A 22,441-nucleotide genomic window follows, 5' to 3' on the forward strand; every position below is an offset into this window, starting at 1 on the left:
GTGTAGATGTGAGCAAGCATGAAGTATGTGACCTGCAGGAGATTTTGGGTAAAGGAAGGACAGGTATGAATGAATAGAGGAGTAGAGGGAAATGATATTGGAAAGGAAAGTGGGGCCAGCTCTTGAAGAAATAGTAACAATAACTTGCCACTAACAGTGCCTCAGGTGTGATGTTAATCTCTTAGATTCACTGTGCTAGTCAGGTTTTGTGCTAAGTGCTTACATTGTTTAGTCCTCATAACAACCCTAGGGTGTAGATACTTGCTATTACTATCATAGGAGAAGTGACATGTTGAATATCTGGTAGATTTCTCTTGATTCAGCATGCACATTTCTGAAAGGCTAACTCTTTGATGTCTTTTGTACATTTAAAAGCCTTTTGTGACTTATATTTCCTGATGAAGCCCAAGCCCACCAAGACCCTCTGACTTCATGAAACTGTCTTGGGTGAAGGTGTGAAAATATGTGTATCTTAAAATTGAGTAAAATAGCATGGGTGCAGGTATGTATCAAGCTCAGAGAAATACTATTACGTGAAAAAAGCAAGATGCAGAACAACATGTATATGTGCCCGTTTCTATTAAACAACAACAACAACCAACAATCAAGCAAGCAAGCCCTGGCCCATGTGGCTGTTGGTTGGAGCGTCATCCCATAGATCAAAAGTTTGCAGGTTTGATTCCCAGTCAGGACACATACCTAGGTTGCAAGTTTGATCCCCAGTCGGGATGTATACAGGAAGGTAACCAATTGATGTTTTTGTATTTCTCTCTCCACCCCCACCCCACCTCTCTTTCTTTCTCTAAAAACAATGATAAAATGTCCTTGGGTGAGGGAAAAAAGAAAGGAAAGACAGAAAGGAAGGGAGAGAGGGAAGGAAGGATTAAGAGAAAGAGATCTAAAAGAGGTTTCTAAGTACAAAAATTTCTGGAATAATATAAAAGAAACAGTGGTTGCCTTTGGGATGAGGACTCAGAAATCTAGGCTGTTAGACTGACCTAGTTTTTCTTGTATACTCTTGTAGTATGAATTTTTGCACTCTGTATGCATGTTGTATTTCAATTAAAAACTAATACAAATCAAATTTGTTTATTTTTAAGGATTTTATTTATTAATTTTTAGGGAGAGTGAAGGAGAGAGGGAGAGAAATATCACTGTGTGGTTGCCTCTTGCATACCCCTACTGGGGACCTGGCCCGTAACCCAGTCATGTGCCCTGACTGGGAATTGAACTGTCGACCCTTTGGTTTGCAGCCCGTGCTCAATCCACTGAACTACACCAGTCAGGGCTAGCTAATAAAAATAAAATTTTAAATGTCTGCTGTGTAAATGAGAGACATTTAGAGAGAGAATGTAGCATAGAGGTTAAGAGTGAGGACTGTCCAGATTGCTTGGGTTTGAGTCCTGCCTCTGCTATATATTAGTCACTAACCTCTAAGTTATGACCTTTATTTACCTCATTTGACTCTATCTAAAAATGGGGAGGTAATAGTACCTACCTCCTGGGGTTATAGTGAGGATTAAATGAGTCAATATTTGTGGAGTCTTTAAAACAGTTCCTGATAGATGTGGGAGGTTTTTTGTTTTTGGTGGTGGTGGTGGTGGTCTGTGCTCTGCAGTGAATGTAAAAATGGGTCCAGCCTCTGTCTCTGTGTGCTTACAATTCATTTGGAAAGGGAAGCCATACAACGCTAAAAGGAGCAATGGCAGTGAAGACTTCAGGAACTCAGGAAAGTCTCCATGGGCACTGAAGGGGCCCAAGATGGTTTCATTCAAACAGTGGATTTTTTAAAAAAGATTTTATTTATTTATTTTTAGAGAAAGGGAAAGGGGGGGAGAAAGAGAGGGAGAGAAACATCAATGTGTGGTTGCCTCTCGAGTGCCCCCCACCAGGGACCTGGCCTGCAACCCAAGCATGTGCCCTGACTGGGAATCCAACTAGCGACCCTTTGCTTTGCAGTCCAGCGCTCAATCCACTGAGCCACACCAGCCAGGACCAAACAGTGGATTTTAAATAAGGGTAAGTTCTAGAAAAAGTGAAAGGAGAGAGAAAGGCACAAAGGGACTTGTTCCAAAGCTGACATGTATTCCAGGTGAACTGAGGTAGAGAAATGAGACAGGAAAGAGCCTTGAGGGAGACTGGAATTGGGATAGGCCGTGTGTCATCGTTATATGGCAGAGTTTTTCTTAGCATATATAAAATAATACAAATTATAAATGATAAAATCTTGGGCTTGTGAAATGTGGTTTTTACCTGGATCTTTCAGATGGTGAGGTGTTTCTGTTTAATTTATTTAATGACTCCTTAATGCAAGGACATCACAGGACTTCCAGGTTGATGCTTGTGGACAGGGCTGCCAGTGAGCTTCTAGGATGCAGGCCCCTTTATTTCCTGGGTCGATTTCTAAGATTCATTCCTAGATGTTACTGCTTTTTTTAAAAGACCATTTTGACTATGTTCCTTGTGTCTGGGCCACCACTGTCAGATATGTGATTTTTTAAATTGGTAGTTGCAAAGTATCATAATGGAAAAAGGTTTCTTTTTTTTTAAGATTTCATCCATTTATTTTTAGACAGAGGGGAAGGGGGAAAGAGAGGGAGAGAAATATCAGTGTGTGACTGCCTCCTGCACATCCCCCACCAGGGACCCGGCCTGCAACCCAGGCATAGGCCCAGACTGGGAATCAAACCAGCAATACCCGGTCCACAGGCCGGTGCCCAGTCCACTGAGCCACACCAAGCCAGGGCTGGAAAAGTTTTTGATACCCTGGTTTGTATGGCTTACTGGATTGAGCACCCAAAGGTTGTAGGTTTGATACCTAGTCAGGCCACATGTCTGGGTTGCACGCCAGGTCCCCATTTGGGGTGGTGTGAGAGGCCACTGATCGATGTATCTCTCGCACATCGATGTTTCCTTCTCTTCCTCCCTTCCCTCTCTCTAAAAATAAATAAAATCAATCAATAAATAAAAGTTTTTGAGTATAGAATTAAAGTTAAATATTAGCTGAAAAAAATCCAGTGTTTTATTAAAAATGATTTGAGGATTAGGTGCTAGTGAGATAGTAATTATGACTAGGGAACTTGGGGTTACATGAGTTTTCCTCCACCCAACTCCCAGGTCCCAGAGGTGGATATATGTGCCTGAGAACACAGGCAGAGGAAAGCTGGCTTGGCTCCCAGACTTGAATACTTGCTGCAGGCTATCGTCACCTAGGCTGGGAGAGGCGAAAGTGGTCCCTCTCACCTATTCTGCCCCTGGGCCTCAATGTAGTAGAGAATACATACACCACATCCTAGAGCTTAAAGTAACTCTGTAATTCCAGGGGATCCCTTCCTCCCCGTGTCCTTGTTCTAGCCTGGGACTGAAAGAGGAGGGAGTAGAGCAGGGAAATGGAATGAGCTGTGACCTCCTTTCCTTCTGGAGGACACAGAGCAGCGCTACTTTTAGTTTGTTTCCAGGACTTTGGAAGTTCAGGCCAGAGCTTCAGGAAGCTAAGTAATATTTTTCAAAGTTGTTATAACTATGCAGTAGTTTGAAGTGAGTGGAGTTTATTTATTTACTTATTTATTTATTTATTTTGCTAATGGTAGGTTAGAATGAGGAATTTTAGTAGAAGATAAAATGCTGCCCTCTGAGTAGTTCCTGGCCTGTTCAGAGCAATAGCTTCCATTTACTGAGTGAGGCTTAGGATATGCCAAATGTTGTCCTTTATGGACTTAATCCTCAGCATAGTACTGAGGGAATTGAGGCACAAGAGTTCAAGTAACTTGCCTAAGGTCATAGAGTTAATAAGTGTCATTATTCAACTGATAATTACTGAGAGAGGAATTCTTATCTAGGTCAGTCTGACTCCCAAACCCATAATCATAACTCTAGCACTTTGGCAGTGCCTGTTTCCATGCAATTTCTTTGTATTGGAGCATCTTACCTACAAGGTAAGAACATGACTATTTTCTCTTTTTTTCTTTGTTAAGGGTGTAAGTAAGCTCCTAGAGAGCAGGAGTTGTGTGTCTTATTCACTACTGCATCCCCAGAGCCTGGAGCAGTGCCATGCACATAGTAGGACCTAAGTAAATGCTTATGTATGTAAAGGCTCCTGGCCTAGATGAGAGACAGATTCTTGAAGCCAGTCTAGTGAGCCACTGCAGAACTGCTTTCTGAGGCTCTCATCCCTGCCTGTGGGAGTGGTGGGGAGGAGACTCCTTGAATGTACTCATCGCTAAATATTTGACCTGCTGGAATGTTTGTGGGGTAGAATGGGCTCCCTAGCTGTGACTCTAACTTGCTGTTCTTTTTCAGGAATGAGCAGGCTTGCTGGGTGTATAAAATTGGAGTCTGTGTTTCCAGTCTGGAGGAGTAATCTGCTACAATTATCTATTGATAAAATATTTTATGGATGCCTTAAATTTTCAGAAATGATCTTAGATCTGAGTGTATTTATTTAAATTTTATATAATTCCTCTCCATAGTAAGATAATTTCCAAATTACAGTTTGATTTACCCCTTTTGTGTTTCCTTTTTTAAAGTATATTTTATTGATTATATTATTACAGTTGTCCCAATTTTTTCCCCTTTGACGCCCTCTGCTCGGGTAGCCCCCTACCCTCCAGTAATCCCCTCTTAGTTCATGTCTGTGGGTTGTGCATATAAGTTCTTTGGCTTCTCCATTTCCTATACTATTCTTAACCTCCCCTTGTCTATTCTGTACCTACCATTTATGCTGCTTAATCCCTGTACTTTTCCCCCTTTCTCCCCCTCCCCTGCTGATGAGCCTCCAAATGATCTCCATTTCTGTGATTCTGTTTCTGTTCTAGTTATTTGCTTAGTTTATTTATTTTTAAAAAATATATTTTTATTTTTAAAAAATATTTTATTTATTTTTTAGAGAGGGAAGGGAGGGGGAGAGAGAGAGAGAGAAACATTAATGTGCGGTTGCTGGGGGCCATGGCCTGCAACCCAGGCGTGTGCCCTGACTGGGAATGGAACCTGCGGCGACACTTTGGTTCGCAGCCTGCGCTCAATCCACTGAGCTACGCCAGCCAGGGCTGCTTAGTTTATTTTTGTTTTTGGTTTTTTTTTAGATTCAGTTGTTGATAGTTGTGAGTTTGTTGTCATTTTACTGTTCACAGTTTTGATCTCTTTTTTCTTAGATAAGTTCCTTTAACATTTCATGTAATAAGGGTTTGCTGATAATGAATTCCTTTAGCTTTACCTTATCTGGGAAGCACTTTATCTGCCCTTCCATTCTAAATGATAGTTTTGCTGGAGAGAATAATCTTGATTGCAAGTCCTTACTTTTTGTCCCTTTGAGTACTTCTTGCCAGTCCCTTCTTGCCTTCAAGATTTCTTTTGAGAAATCAGCTGACAGTCTTATGGGAGCTCCTTTGTAGGTGACTCTCTTCTCTTGCTTCTTTTAAGATTCTCTCTTTAGCTCTGGCTGGTGTGGCTCAGTGAAGTGAGCGCTGGCCTGGAAACTAGAGGGTCACTGGTTCAGTTCCCACTTAGGACACATGCCTGAGTTATGGGCTGGGTCCCCAGTAGGGGGAATGGGAGAGGCAACCACACATGATGTTTCTTTTCCTCTTTGTCTCCCTCCCTTCCCCTCTCTCTAAAAATAAATAAATAAAGTCTTTAAAGAATGATTCTCTGTTTTTAACCTTTGGCATTTTAACTATGGTGTGTCTTGGTGTGTCCCTTTTTTGGTCCAACTTGTTTGTAACTCACTGTGCTTCCTGAACTTGTAGGCGTATTTCCTTTACCAAATCGGAGAAATTTTTTTTTTTCATTATTTTTTCAAATAAGTTTTCAGTTTCTTGCTCTTCCTCTTCTCCTTCTGGCAGCCCTATGATTTGGATGTTGGCACATTTGGAGATATCCCAGAATCTTCTTATTCTTTTGTGGGTTTTTTTATTCTTTTTTTCTTCATTCTGTACTAGTTGACTATTTATTTCTTCTTTATGTTCCAAATTGTTGATTTGAATCCCCGCTTCCTTACTTTCACTGTTGGTTCCCTGTGGATTTTTCTTTATTTCCCTTAGTGTAACCTTTATTTCATCTCTTGTGCATTTGCTGTACTCAGTGAGTTCTCTGAACATCCTTATCACCAGTGTTTTGAACTCTGCATCTGGTAGGTTGGTTATTTCCGTTTTGCTTAGTTTCTTTTCTGGAGTTTTGATCTGTTCCTCCATTTGAGCCATATTTCTTTGTCTCCTCAATTTGGCAGCCTCCCCATGTTTGTTTCTGTGTATTATGTAAAGCTGCTTTGACTCTTGTCTTGGCACAACTGTTACCAGCAGAGCCTTAGGTATTGCCAGAGCAAGGCAATCTGCTTCACTGCTTTGTGGCACTGTATGTTGGGGAGGGGTCAGAGAGGGAACAATGCTGTTTGCTCAGCACTCACCCCTTTGCAGTCTTTTCCCCTACTTCCTGTGTGGGATTGGTGCCCTTCCCGCTGCTACCCTAGTGGTGAATACCAGAGTGGGTAGGTTTGCATACGTCCCAGGACCATACAGGTCTTTTAAACAGACTCTCTTAAGAGACTGGCAGTTTCTTCTGCTGCCCCACCTGCTACTGGTTTTTATAGCCAGAAGTTAGTAGACTTTATTTCCTGACACTGGAATCCTGGGCTTCACAGTCTGGCCTGGGGCTGGATCACTCTCTCCCCAGGTGTCCATCACAGTTTTTATCTGCTACATGTGAATGTGGGGCTGCCCGTTCTGCCTGTTGCTGCTGCCACCTCCATTGCACCATGTCCTTTCTGCCCCATCTCCCCCTTTCTACCCCTCCTACCAGTCTGGATGAATATTTCTTCTTTAAACCCTTGGACTTCCATACAGTTCAATTTTTTGGCAGTTCTGGTTGTTTCTAGCTTTGAAGTTAATTGTGATCCTTCTTATGGTTGTGTGAGAAGGCAAAGCATATGTACCTACACCACTGTCTTGGCTGTAAGTCTATATACTTCTTTATAAATACTTGTGTTTTTTTCCATTTGAAGTCAATTATGGGTAGGCTTTACAGTGCAAATTGTTAAGAACTAGTAGCACTATAGAATTTTGAGTTTTTTGAAATAACTTTCTAATTGATACATTATTTCTCGCTAGTTCAGCTTGCTTTTACAAATTTGGAAACTTTTTGGATAACTGGGCTAAAACTAGGCTTAAACAAAGTTAAGTGACTTTTTCATACTGTAACACATTGTGATAAAAATAAACTACAGGTTTTTAATAGATGTATATATTTTTGGAATTTTTAAAAATAAATTGGGATTGAAAAATTATATCAGTGCTCTGTGGTTTTAAGAAATTATTTACTTTAAAGTAGTTAGTTATTCTCACTCTTGATATACACTTGAATTTCCATCAAGCAGCACAATTTGTTGTTGGGAATGTTTTCATAGTGCTTGGGCACATTTGATGTAAAAAAAATTTTTTTTTAAGAATTTATTTTTTTATTTTTAGAGAGGGGAAGGGAGGGAGAAGGGGAGAGAAACATCAGTGTGTGGTTGCCTCTTGTGTGACCTCCGCTGGGACCTGGCTGCATCCCATGCATGTGCCCTGCCTAGGAAACAAACTAGCGACCCCTTGGTTCTCAGGTTGGCCCTCAAGTCACTGAGCCACACCAACTAGGGCTGATGTAAAAAATTTTAATGGTCCAAAGCCATTTTAGGGACTAAAGATAAAAACTTCATTTTTCCTGAGCAAACTTTTTCAGAATTTTAAGAGCTGATTTTGGTTACCCTTTCCCGATGTGTGGTAGTTGTTTATAGGTAAATCTTTTCTTGGCCATGCTTTGTCTCCCAACCTCCCTTTTGGTTTTCTTTTGAAGGTTTCTGTTTAACAAAGATATTTTAGACTTAGAGTGTTTTTCTAATAAAATTCTTTCAAAAGTTCTAGTATTTGTTTTGTTTTAGTGGCAGCAGACTTTGAGAGTTAGTCTTTAGATTTCATAAGAAGACTAAACACAAGTTCTGGAATACTGTAAGTTAATTTAGTACCATAAATCAGACAGATAGCTAGGTCTGTCCTCAGCAGGACCAAGTAATAATGGATTTTTAAAAAATTCAATGTTCACAATTTTTTTAATGAAACTGTATATGTGGTGATTACTTTCCACTTCATTTACTTTTCTACTTATTTATATAGTAACTGTTGAAAAAAACTAGCCTTTGATCTTCCTCTTTCCCTCTACCCGCCAAATACCCTCAGTTTTAACAAAATTAAATTGTCCTTCACCTATGTGCCTGTTTAACACATTTGGCCTATTTTTTTTAACCTGTATTATTTAGAAACTAAATTTCAACTCTATTTACTTGTGTTAGAAACTTTTTTCCTTCTGCTTAAATGGAATTATCAGTCATTTGTAGATTACCAAATGTAAAAGCTCTTCAGATCTGATAATAACTTGCTTTGTCTTATAGAGGAATGTCGTATTTTGTGGTGACAAATTGTTATACAGCAAGTGACAACACAAAAGGCAATCAGGTGTCACATGAAGAGACAGACCTGAAGCTCCTTGGCAGCAGGCACTGGTAGTGTCTGCATGCCGGGTGCCTGCAGCATCCAGGCCCAACTCACAGGGTTGACTGTTGGTGGGGCGCCCGTGTGGAAGCACCTTTATTTTAACTAGGATAGATTCAAACTCTGATTAGAATTATTTAGAATTCTGTGATTAGAGTATTTATTTAGTAGTGTTGTTTCTACTTGAGTTTTCATAGATCAATGTAGGATAACATGGGCTTCAGACTTTTGTCAACCAACCAGTTATTTAGTAACTTTTTATTTTATTTTGTTTTGTTTTAATAGCAGTTTTAGTAGTAACTTCTTGACTAGAAAAAAAAAAGTTTAATCTTGGCCTCCTTAAAACTTTTTCATTGATATTTTTTACTCTGATAAGACTTTAATGTTTCAGGAATTTTCACGTGATTCTTTAAATTAGCATGATTTTAATTAATTTATTATTTAAATTAATTCCTTGGAGACTATTTCTGTATAATAGGCTAGTGTCCAGTTTTGCACATATTTTTCTTTGGGGGAAGTCTGGGTTTGGTGAACCTAGAAATGTCACTTCCTTTCCTCCGGCCTTGGCTCTCCATGCCTGCCTTCCGTTTTGATGTTTTAATGATATCCTCCCTGTTCAGTGATTTGTGTTCAGGAAGCTGGGCAGTGATTACTTTTGTTTCTGCTTTGTGAACTTCCTCCGCCACTTCCTATTTTTACCAAGCAGCTACAGGAAATGAGGCAGCTCCTCGCTGGCTGCTGCTAAACACTGGTTTTAGGTGGAAGAGGGCAAGGCCTTAGGGCCTGAGCCATTTAAAGCATTTTTCCATAGGCACACCATTGGGTTGATATGACGGTATGTCCTCCTCAGCTTTGGGGGTGGGGCAGGTGCAGCTCAAATGGAGCGCAGAGCTTTTATGAAGTAGGTGAGGGGTTTTTCAATGGTAACAATAGGGGTGGGAGGTAGTGACCCTGTGGACTAGCTGTTGTGGGTGAACAGTGTGGCAGGAACAGAGGGTCAGTCAAAGGGACCTGTTATGAGTAAGGCTGGAAAGGTGGATTCTGGTTTCTTTGGGGGCCTTCATTGGCAGGCCTGAGGTGAACTAAGACCCATCTGCTCAGAGATCTCTGACCAGGCCTCAGCCTCTATGGCACTCTCCTCCCTCTAAATTCATTACATTTGTTTCTAAACCACTTTAGCATTTACCTGTCTCTTCCCAGTGATACTTCTTACTGCCTTATGAACCTGTTGTAGCTTAATTTATGTGGAAGTTTGTATTATCTTCTCAGGAAGATGTAACTTTTTACACATTAGGTACTAGAATATGGAAGGAGCTCCATAGCAGTTCCTCAATAGCTGCACTTTTGAGCTTTTGGGTGGATAATTCTTTGTCTTTAGGTGACAGGGAGCTGCACTGTGCATTGTAGGATATTTAACAGCATTTCTGGCCTTACCCACTAGCACTCCCCCAGTTACAACATCTAAAAAATGCTTCCAGACATTGCTAAATGTCCCCTGGGCGTGCATGCATGTGTAATCATCTCCACTGTTGAGAACCACTGTGTTAATAGATTGAATGCTGATTTACTAATTTTGTGAAGTGGAATAAAATAGAATGTTTGGTTCCTTGGGTTTGGAGCCATTTGTTAGTTTCTAATTCCAGTATCTGACATTCTCATACATTTTTAGTTTGCTACTTAGATTTTGCTTTTGTCTATCAGCTAGTTTTGAGATATACCTTCTGTGCATTTTCATTGAAAGAGCTGCAGCCTGAGAATCTGGCAGCCTGGCTTCTGGTCCTCATAAATGGCATTCTCAGCCTTAAATGCTTGCTCTGGAAGGATGGTTACTTGGGAGCTGAATGGCAAGGGTGTAAAAGAGAGGATGAAAGGCATTTAGGATATAATAGTAACAGTAGCTAACATTTATAGAGTAGTTGCTGTAGAACAGGTGAACTGTGAACAAGATTGGTAGGATTGGATATAGGGGTAGAAAGGCAAAGGAACAGAGACAGGGATAACACTCTAGGTTTAGGCTCAGGGTTGGCAGTAAATACAGCTGGAGGAGCAGGGTATGGAAGGATGACTAGGTAAATCTGAAGGACCTGAGGAGATGTTTTATGAGACTAGTCTTGGGAGAGAGTTCTCTACTGGAGAGTTGAGCTTGAGTATCATCAGCAATGCAATGGGTATGATGTTCTAAAGCAGGGATCCCCAACACATGCTACCGGTCTGTGGCCCGTTAGGAACCAGGCTGCCACCTGTGACACACCGTCACCCCCACCACTGGTCTCCCATGAAACCAGTTCATAGGTGCCAAAAAGGTTGAGGACTGCAGTTCTAAAAAGAGAGTTGCTTTTTCTTTATTTCTTTCTTTCCCTCTTTCCCTTTCCCTCTTTCCCTTTCTTTTCTTTCCTTCCTTCCTTCCTTCCTTTCTTCCTTCCTTCCTTCCTTCCTTCTTTCAGATTTTATTTATTTTTAGACAGAGAGGAAGGGGGAGAGAGAGAGAGAGGGAGAGAAACATCAATGTGTGGTTGCCTCTCACATGCCCCCACTGGGGACCTGGCCTGCAACCCAGGCATGTGCCCCAACCAGAAATCAAACCAGCTACACTCTGGTTCACAGGCAAGCACTTAATCCACTGAGCCACACCAGCTAGGGCAGATTACTTTTCATCACTCCTGCTCAGCTTCCTGTCAATTCCAAGAAGCCTACAGTTTTATTTAAATCATCTAAGAGTGAGAAACAATGTTTTTGCCTAGATATTTGACAGAGGTGGAATAGTACAATGATGGAGCACCCATCCTCTGGTGGGCAAACTACCACGCCCAAATTCAGCTCTGTTGGTGACTGCTACGTTGTCCAAGTGGCAAGAACCTGAAAAACTCACTTAACCTCTTTAGGTGTCCTACCTACCTCACAAGGTCATTGTTAACATTAAATTAGGTAGCAGTGTAAAGTGTATAGCAAAATGCCTGGCACTTAGTACCCGTTAAGTTAATGTTGGCTATTTGTGTTATATAATTTTAGTGAGCATTAAATGAGATTATGTATCTAATGCTACAGGTATAATACTTGACCCACTGTAGGCATTTCATGAATGGTTCATTTTATTGAAGAGTACTTGTATAAACATGATATGTCATCAGTAGCTTTTTTTTTTCCTTATAAAGCAGAACCTTATATCTAGCATTTAACTACTCTGGATGGCAAGGCTGTGTGAATGCTATAAAGAAATGGTCATTCAATAATACTAATAATGAACTAATCATTCAACAGATATCTATTGAATGTTTACAGTGTGCTTAGCACTCTTGAATATCTTGAATGAGCTGCGTGATATTAGGGATTGGAGGTGACAGGGAAACACAAAGGAAACTGGCAGTTGTGAACAGTATGGTACAGCAAAGATAATGCTAAGACAAGACTAAAAACAGGGCCTTATGGTAGCATACAAAGTCACTCCTACCTCAATCTTCCTCAAGGTGTCTGTCTTCCCAAAGGAGGTGATGTCTAACTTAGATATGCAGGAGGAGTGAGAGTAAGCCAGGAGAGCTTTCCAGGCAGAGGGAACTGAAGGTATAGATGGTAAGAGGGAACATGGGTCAGCAAGAACCAGGCAGTATTAGGCAGAGATTGGGGATTGTGGTTTAAGAAAGTTGGGAAATGTAGTGGAGAGCCATATGGATTTTAAGCAGGAGAGTGGCATGATTACATTGGCTCTAGAACAATCACACAGCTACAAGAGGGGAGCAGTCCAGGCATTTGGAAAATTATTCAGGAAGCTCTCTGTAATTCAGGTAAGAGGTAAAGATGGTCTGAATTTTGGATTGGCAGTGAAGATAGAAGGGGAAAGATGTGAGAGATACTACGACTAAATGATTAACTGGATGTAAATGTGGCTTGTTCATCTAGGTAAGTGGTGATGCCATTTATCAACACAAGGAAGGAACCCTGGAAGACAAGGGAGAGTGGGTTTTGGACATTTTACTTTGGAGACCTGTTCAGTAGGGATCTGGAACACAGGAGAAAGAGCTGGGTTAGAGAGATGGATTGGGGAATCCTGCCCAGGGAGAATATGTTGATTTTAGACAGTATAGCATAGAGCTCTGAAGAACCACACAGCACTTCAGGTCCATCAGAGGAGGCAGGGGTGGGGGTGGGGAGTGTGTGGCTCATAGAAACAACTAAGAATGGCCAGAGGGGCAGGAGGAGAGCTAGGAAAAGTACTATCTTTCCATATCACTCCTTTTAGTGTGGTAACATAGAAGGAAAGCCAAAAAAGGATAGTCTTAAGAAAAGAGAAAACAGAATTATTCAGGCATTTTCTTTCTTGCCTGGGTAGGTATTTTTAATTTATGAATGTTGTGAATAAAAGTCTTCAAAGCATTTTTCTGGAGTGCATTTCTAAATATGGCTGTGTCATTCTCGACTGTCCAAAAAAAAAAAACAACCCATAGAAATGGTTGGGCTTTGAACTTCATAGACAAAACTTAACCAATCTCCCTAAAGAATTTCCTGTAATGTCTACATTATCAAGGATAGATATTTAAATTTACATTGTTGTGGTCTAGAGAGGAAATAATTTTCTGTATTTGTTTTTCCTCTGAAGAGGGATTTGTTTATGGAGTCTTTCATCTTTTTTTATAATAGCTGTATTGAAATATAACTAATATATAAATAATTCACCCATTTAAAATGTATAATTCAGTAGTTTCTAGCATATTCACAAACAACTACCATTACAATTAATTTTAGAACATTTCTTTACTCTAAAAAAAAGTATTCATTAGCAGTCATTCCTCATTCTTTCCAGTCATCCCAGCCCTACACAACCATTAATCTACTTTCTGTTTCAATGGATTTGCCTGTTCTGGACATTCCATATTATTGGACTCATACAGTATGTGGCCTTTTATGTCTGCCTTCCTTCATTCAACATAATGTTTTCAAGGCTCACTTTATGTTACAGCATGTATCAGTATTTTATTTGTTTTTATATCTGAATAATATTATTCCATTATATGCCTATATTACATTTTGTTTATCTGTTGATAGACATTTGGGTTGTTTCTTCTTTTTTACTACTTTGAATAATGTTGCTCTTAACTTTTAATTACAGGTTTTTGTGTAGACATATTTTTTTTATTTCTTTTAGGTATGAACATAGTTGTGGAATTACTTGATTATATGGTAATTCTATGTTATAACCTTTTAAAGTACTGCCAGACTGTTTTCTAAACTGTCTGCACTATTTACATCTCTTGGGCAGTATATGAGAATTCTAATTTCTCCACATCCTTGTCAACACTTGTTATTGTCTGTCTTTTTTATTATAGCCATCCTAGTGGCTGTGAAGTGGTATCTTGTGGTTTTAATTTGCATTTCCCTGATAACTAATGATTTGAGCATCTTTCCATGTGCTTATTAGCCATTTTGTATATCTTCTTCAGACTTGATCTATATTTGATCATCAGTTTTGGCAAGGTAAATTCAGTTGCAAAATTTGAAACTATAGAAGAACAGATGAACATATTCAACTAGAGAAATGATAGGAAAGTGTTTATATGTGTGTGTGTAGTGAAAGATGCTATAAACATATAAATCAGGGATGTCAAACTCATTTTCACTGGGGGCCACATCAGCCTCACGGTTGCCTTCAAAGGGCTGAAATAATTTTAGGACTGTGTAAATGTAACTACCCTTAACTTTTAAGGAGTTGAAATTACATACATTCAACCCTTTGAAGGCAACCATAAGGGTGATGTGGCCCCTGGTGAAAATGAGTTTGACACCCCTGATATAAATGATGAAGGAAGGCTCCCTGGAGAAATAGCTGGCACTCTCCATCCAGATCAAGCCTGAGCTTGAGAAACAGGGTGCTTGATGATCCTGTTACTTAGCTGTGACTCTAAAGTAGAAACTGTGATCTCTGCTTTCTTTCCCTCAGGAACTATCTAAAGGCCACAGGTACTGCAACCACTGCCAGGTCTCTGCAAACCAGTGGTCTGACAAGTAGAGCAGTAGCTTGCCACTTGGATGAATGTAGGCTCATCCATACTGAAGCATGTATCAGAATTTCCTTCCTTTTTGGGCTAAATAATAGACCATTGTATGGTTATACTACATTTTGTTTATCCATTCATTCGTTGATGGACATTTGGCTTATTTCCACCTTTTGGCTACCATGAATAATTCTGCTGGGAGCCTTGGTGGACAAATAATTATTTAAGTTCCTGCCTTCAGTTCTTTTGTGTATATACCCAGGATTGGAATCGCTGGATTTTATGGTAATTATATGATTTTGGGGGGAACTGCCATACTGTTTTCCACAGGGGCTGTACCATTTTACATTCCCGCCAGCCATAGAGTTACAATTTCTTCACATCCTTGCCAATGTGTTACCGTATTTTTTGAACTATAAGATGCACCCCCAAATCTGGGGGGGAAAGGGGTGCGTGTTATAGTCTGAATGTAGCTTACCTGGCTCGCTGTGGTAGGGGGCAGCGATGGAGCGGTGTCACAGGTTATTAAATATTTTGCCACATTTTTTGCTTCAAAATTTGTTTTACTATTTTCCTCCTCTAAAACCTAGATGTGTCTTATGGTCCAGTGCATTTTGTGGTCCTAAAATATGGTATTTTCTGTGTTTTCCCCCCTTTTTATAATAGCCATCCTTAGGGATATGAAGCAGTATCTCATTGTGGTTTTGCATTGTATTTCCCTAATGTATAGTGATGTTAAGCATCTTTCATGTGCTTTTTGGTCCTTTGTCTATTTCTTTGGACACATTTCTATTCAAGTCCTTTACCCATTTTACAATTTGATTGTTTGGTTTATTGATCCAGTGGGCTGTGATCATGAGTTGTAGAAGTTCTTTATATATTCTAGATATTAATTCCTTTGCAGATACATGATTTAGAGATATTTTTCCCACTTTGTGGGCTGCCTTTTTGGTCTTTTGATAATATCCTTTGATGTACAAAAATTTTAATTTTGATAAAGTCTAATCAGCCTATTTTTTGTTGTCTGTGCTTTTGGTATCTTATTCAAGAAATTGCCAAGTCCAAACTCATTGATTTTTATATGTTTAATGAATTTTTCTCCAGAAGAGTTATTATTTTTGATGCTTAAATTGTCCCACTATTGGCCATTAATAGAGCTTTTTCTTCAGGTTGACCTTGGGTCTTTTTGACATGAGTCAGGTAGTAGATGGGTTCCCTGCTTCTGGCCTGATAAAAATTCCTGGCTACTCTGGCCAGCTGGCTCAGTTGGTTGGAGTATTGTCCTGTACACCAAAAGGTTGTGGGTTTGATTCCTAGTCAGGGCACATTCTTAGGTTTTAGGTTCATTCCCTAGTTGGGTGCAAATGGGGGGGGGGGCGGGGGGGCATCTAATTGATGTTTCTTTCTCACATCAGTGTTTCTTTCTCTCTCAAATCAATAAACATAGCCTCGGGTGAGGATTGCAAAAAAAAAAACAGTAAGAAAGAAAGATATCTTGGGTTTATCTTTTTGTTTCTGACTCCAGATCTAGAATCAGCCATTTCTGTAAGGAGCTCTGATTCTTTGTGGTGGGAAATTGTATTAGGAGCATTTGTTGCAGTAGGGATGTGAATTCTAGGTCTTTTCTGTAAAGAAAAGTCAGTATGCATTTGTCAGAAAGAAAAAGATAAATCATGATTTCAGGCTGATATTTCAAATTTAAATAGAGGATTAAAGGATATTTATTACTTTGATTTTTATATTCATGTCTCTTCTCCTTTGTTGACAATAACACCAGAGAGGTACAGACAAAACACTGTTTTAACTTGAAATAAACCTTCTCTGTGTGGTTATGCACCTACTTGATAAATAGTTTGCGTTCATTTGTCTGTTTTTTATTTTTAAGGATTGTTTTCTTTTTTATTTACCTTTTAAATAAAGTAAATAAAATACAATACGATATTTACATGGTTCTAAAGATACATCTATAAAGCAAGGTAGATAGAAGTATGTCTCTTTCTTCCCTGATTTTGTTCCTTTCTATACCTCATAGGTAAACATTTTTATTGGTTTTTGGTTTATTCTTCCATTGCTTAATTTTTAAAAATATAAGAAAATGTGTATGCGTACTCCCTATGCCCTACTCTACTCCCATTTCATTTATTTCCTTGTTTTTTATCTTGGCAATCATATTTCTTATTTCTAAGAATTCTTTCCTGATTTCTGCTTCCATTATGATTTGCTTCCTTATGATTTGCTTGCTTCTCAGATCTCTCTGCAGATACCAGAATTTCTTTTCAAGAGTTTTTCTGGGACCAAAAATGTGTTTCTTCTGGGGTCTGATATACTTTTTTAAAATTTAAACATGTTTATTTTTTATAATACATATTGAGCACTTCTGAAAATACAATTACAGTGATTTCAAAATGCAATGGCTGATTCAATAAATATCCTCTATAATTACCTTCATTCGATACTTAGAAATGTATGTAGACACTACGCTAACAAAATAAATAATGATCTGCTTTTCATTTTTTTTTAAGATTTTATTTATTTATTTTTAGATAGAGGGGAAGGGGAGGAGAAACAGAGGGAGAGAAACAGTGTGTGGCTGCCTCTCACACACCCCCCACTAGGGACCTGGCCTACAACCCAGGCATGTGCCCTGACTGGGGATCGAACCACTAACCCTTTGGTATCACAGGCATGCCCTCGATCCACTGAGCTATAGCAGCCAGGGCTGCTTTTCATCTTAATTGTCCTTTTGGTCCTCTTGGTTTTCTTTCACTATCTGGTGATCATTGTCAATGAAGAACTGAGCTGATTATATAGGTAATTGACAAAAGGTTCCTCTTCCAATAGTCCTCTTGCCTTAATAGGAGTTAGCTAATTCATTGGCCAGAGTGAGAAGTATGGAGGAGAGGTAGATGAACCTATTTCCCACTCCTGACTTCTGTACCTGCTCACTCAAAGGATTTTTATTACTTTGATTTGTATATTCATGTCTCTTCTCCTTAACTGACAGTAACACCAGAGAGGTACAGACAAAACACTGTTTTAACTTGAAATAAACCTTCTCTGCATGGTTATGTACCTACTTGATAGTTTGGGTTCATTTGTTTTTTATTTTTAAGGATTGTTTTCTTTTTTATTTACTTTTTAAAAGTTATGTACAATATTTACATGGTTCACTCAAAGCTGGGCATTTATCCAGCTACTCCAGGAAGAGGGGCTCTGCCTTTCTGCCCACTTTTGACTTTGCATGTTCTGGGAAGTGTCTAGCTCTGCTCTGTCTTGTCACACAATTAACTGCTTCTCCTCCATCCTCTAGAAAGTGGCCAGCATTAAAATAGACTATGTCCCTTAGCCCTTCTCATTACTGTTATGCTATGATTCCCTTTGTGAACACCTTTACTATTATGTTATTGGGGTTCGGGGAGGATAGAGAGGTAAGGACATACGCTTTAAGATTTTATTTATTTCTAGGGAGGGAAGGGAGGGGGAGAGAGAGAGAGAGAGAGAGAGAGAGAGAGAGAGAGAGAGAGAGAGAGAGAGAGAGAGGGAGAGAGAGGGAGAGAGAGGGAGAGAGAAAGAAACATCAATGTGCGGTTGCTGGGGGTTATGGCCTGCAACCCAGGAATGTACCCTGGCTGGGAATGGAACCTGGGACACTTTGGTTCCCAGCCCACACTCAATCCACTGAGCTACGCCAGCCAGGGCTAGGACATATGCTTTTTAATTTAGCTTGTCATCTTGAAATGAAACTACTTTGTGCCATACCATTGCTGTCAATAGGACTTCTTTTCACTCCATTTTGTCTGTTGGTTTAATAAGTGAAATGGATTTAAAATTTGTTCTCTGTGATCACAAATTATAGCTATCACTTTACTGAAACATGATGCTGCCCGCCCTAGGATACTAGAGTTTTACTCTCTTCAGGGATTAGGTGACTTTACAAGACCTTTCTTGTTTGTCAGTAACTTTTTTCCAGAAAAGCAGAGGTAACAAATCTTTATTGTATGGGAATGATAATAAGATCAAACATATGGTGCTTAATATGTACCAGACATGATTCTAAGTGCTTTATATGTATGAATTTATTTAACTCAATAACAGTAGTTACTGTTACTATATCTATTTTGCAGACGATGAAACTGAGGCACAGAGAGGTTAAAGAACTTGCCCAAGGTCACATAGCTGGTAAGTGGCACAGCCAGGATTCCACCCAGTTAGTCTACTTGAAGGCCACCTTTTATCCACTCTACTCTCTAAAGGGAAACTCTTCAGATTTTCTCCGGATGACAACTCTTTATATATTATCAGTTATGAGTATAAGAAAGCCCTCTTAAACTTTATGTAGTTTCAAGTGTGTTCTTTCGTATTGTTTTAAATAGAAATTGCTGATAACTTTGATCACAGAAAGGGGTGTTTTAAATGATGGGACCAGGTCTGAATTCAATTTTAATCTACTGAGAACTTTTGCAAATTATTGTAGTATTGAAAAGATACAACATCTACTAAAGTGTCGTTTTCTGCTCTGTATTTGAGAATCTTAGGCAGCAGTAAAATTTAAGAACATGTTTTAGCCCTTCAGGTAGATAAATATGGGGCACGGAAAGCATTAAAAATACAATTAAGACAAGCGCTGAGAAGAATTTTACTTAAAAAAAAAGTGATATATCTAGGTGCTGGGATACATGCTTGTGTGCCTTTTAAACTTTTATTACAGAAATGTTTGGTCAAATACAACAGTAGAGCAAATAATATGATGAACCTCAATTTTCAACAGTATTTTGCCAGGGAACATTATGTTCACCACTGTGAAGACTCCTTAGGTGGATGTTGCCTCCTTCTCTGCATATAGTTTCTTGGCAAAATCCGATTTGAAAATGAAAGAACTTGAATGGTATTTTATTGATAGTTCCATAACATTTTCTTGAGTTCAACACTGCCCAGTTTCTTTTCTTTTTCTTTTTTAAAGATTTTATTAGAGACTGGGGAAAGGAGGGAGAAAGAGAGGGAGAGAAACATCAGTGTGTGGTTGCCTTTTGCCTGTCCCCAACCGGTATCTGGCTGGCAACCCAAGCATGTGCCCTGACTGGAAATCTAACAGGTGATCTTTCACTTTGCAGGGGTGATGCCCAATCTGCTGAGCCAAACCCTCAGGACTCAACACTGTCTAGTTGTGATTATACCAAAGATCAGCATAGGAACGCCAGATCTGTTAAAAATAAATTAAAACCAATTTTCATCTTAAGGAGTTTGTTTTCTCTGCCTGAGAGAGAACCCCAGGCTTGACTATGGGACCTAAATGGTCACATTAGAAGCAATTATGGTACAAATGGAAGTTTTCATTGAATTGTCCAGTGAGCCCCTTAGTTCTCAGAAATAGTCATTTGTCACATGGGGGTAGCATGTTCCCTTCTGGAGTCTTGAATGAATAGGAATATTGGTGAAATACCTCAGTTGCATTAAGTGGTGTTCATGTAGTTAGCATCTTTAGGTGTCCATGCTCAGGTACCCTCAATCCTTTTCACTTTCATCAGGTTTTCAGCTGAGCATTTTGGTTCTCAAATTACAGCATGCATCAGAATCACCTGGGAAGCTTTTGAAAAAAATGCATATTCTCTGCTCCTACCCCCAAAGATTGATTCTTTACATTTAGATTGTACCTAGGAATCTGCATTTTAATAGTCATTCCATTTAGAGTGGTTTTCTGATTCTAATATCACATAGGAAGCTCTTTAGCCATGTTTGGTTTTCATTGGCTGCTTCTTTCTTTTCATCCTAGTCTTAATAATGTTAATGTTAATATGGCATCTTGTGAAAAACTTGCTTAAAAAGTTTTCATTCTTTTTTTAAAGATTTTATTTACTCATTTTTAGGAGGAGGAGGAGGGAGAAAGAGAGGGAGAGAAAAGTAGATCAGTGTGCAATAGATACTTTTATAAATTGTTTGCCTCTCTTACGCCCCCAGCTGGCGACCTGGCCTGCAACCTAGGCATGTGCCCTGACCAGGGATTGAACTGGTGACCTTTTGGTTTGCAGGCCTGCACTCAATCCACTGGGCCACACCAGCTAGGCAAGTGTTTTCATTTTTAGTAACATGTTTAGTGGCTGTTACGACCACCCCTGTTTACTGATATGATCTATAGACATACTTATCCCCATGCAGGTGCACCTTTGGTCCTGGAAAATTCAATTCTGATGCTCATGGGTCCAAGGACCACACTTTGAGAACATATGGGTGTAGGTGGTGAGTGGTGTGGGTACAAAGGGTCCCAGGTATATTTCTCTTTGGTTCCCTTTTAATGCATTGCCTGAGTGTTAGCACCAACACTAGATACAGAAAGGAAGGCTCAGTTTTGACCAAGTCACCTATTGCCTGTAACTCTATGTAGGGGAAGGGAAGCCCAAGTTGTGCAGATTCTTCACCTGGGACTCCAGTACTAAAAATGAGTGGAAGCTTTGATGTTTTGGATATGTGTTTGAATAAGGAGTATTCTTTCATCAATGTCTCAAAGGAATCTGTGACCTTTCCCTTCCCCAACCTTCACTTCCTCACTGTGTATAAACACATACAACAACAACAACAACAACAAAACTGGTACTGGAGCAGCCCGTGTAAGAATCACCTGGCCTCTGGAAAGTAGCTGTGGGGACTGCACATTGTAATGCTTCTTGTCAGGGTGGAATCAGATTTGCTTTTGCCATCTGGTCAGAACTTTGCTACACACAGCTGAACTGCATGGATAGCTATGACTAAGTTGTAATGCTTTCACATTATCCCATGTCTCCCTACATTTCCCAGCCTCTCTTGTAGTTACATTGGCACCAAGTGACTGATTCTGGCCAAAGGGCTTTCAGGGGAGATGATATGTGTCACTCCAGTGGGAAACAGTAAAGAATGGGTATGATTTTCCTTTTGTCATGCTGATGTAACTCTGGAAAACACAAGTTCTAATTATGTTACTATAAGTTGAAGAAGGGCTGTCAGACACACATTGAACTTCATGTGAGCAAGAAATAAATACTAGGTTAGGCCTCTTGTTTAAGGATTTGTGACTGCAATTTAGCTTAATCTATTTCTACTCTGGGTTGTTCAGAACAGAACATTTATTTATGTGCTTGGAATTCTGAGGCTCAAGATACACAAGTTTGATACATTTTGTGGTCTATGCAAGACATACAGTATCCTGGGATTTTTTTCCCCCATCTGTAAATTGAAGGGCTCAAATTAGATGATCTTTAAGAGGCAGGTTCTGGATAGCAGCATTTAAATACAGATTTCTAGTTGGAATATAAAAAGGACATTAAGTCTGACATTAAAGGTATCCCTGGGAAACTTATTTTTATGTACTTGTTTTTAGTTACAAAAGGAATCGTGTCTTTTGCTGTTAAATAAGATGTTACATAAAGAAAATGGCAATGAAAGATGAAATATTTTTTAAAAAGTAACAGCTTTATGGAGATACAACTCACATACCATATGTGTTTTAGTATATTCAGAGTTGTGCAGCCACCACCACTCTCCAACTTCAGAATCTTGTCATCACCCCTCCAAAGGAAACACATTAGCAGCTACTCCCCATTCCGCAAATCTTTCTGTTTCTGTGGATTTGCCTGTTCTGGCCATTTCATGTCAGTTGGATCATATAATATATATGTGGCTTCATGTAGCTGACTTCTTAAGAGTTGAATTGCTTGGTCATATGGCTGTTCTCTGTTTAACATTTTGAGGAACTGCCAAACTGCTTTTCACGGTGGCAGCATCGTTTTGCATTTCCGCCAACACCTCATGAAGGTTCCAGTTTTTCCACATTCTCGCCCACACTTATATTCTGTTTCGTTTTGTGTTTGTTTTTATTGTAGTCATTTTAGTGTGTGAGATGGTATCTTACTATGGTTTTTATTTGTATTTCCTTAATTACTAATTGTGTTGAACATTTTTCATTTTTAAAAA

General features: G+C 39.4%; 1 protein-coding gene across 3 annotated transcripts in view; it reads left to right on the plus strand.

Annotated features, from left to right (window-relative positions):
- GARRE1 (granule associated Rac and RHOG effector 1) overlaps nucleotides 1–22,441 on the plus strand; it is a 90,187-nt gene that overhangs the window by 9,032 nt on the left and 58,714 nt on the right. Inside the window, exon 2 of one of the 3 annotated variants that reach the window (XM_045846734.1) lies at nucleotides 18,625–18,679. The exons of the other annotated variants lie outside the window; for them this stretch is intronic. The gene's annotated coding sequence lies outside the window, so the exon portion shown is untranslated. The remainder of the gene's footprint in view (nucleotides 1–18,624; nucleotides 18,680–22,441) is intronic. 3 annotated transcript variants of the gene reach the window in all.

The sequence above is a fragment of the Phyllostomus hastatus genome, unplaced genomic scaffold (assembly GCF_019186645.2).
Source record: "Phyllostomus hastatus isolate PE091 unplaced genomic scaffold, TTU_PhHast_1.1 phas_contig_5, whole genome shotgun sequence".
In the NCBI taxonomy this organism is placed as follows: Eukaryota; Metazoa; Chordata; class Mammalia; order Chiroptera; family Phyllostomidae; genus Phyllostomus; species Phyllostomus hastatus.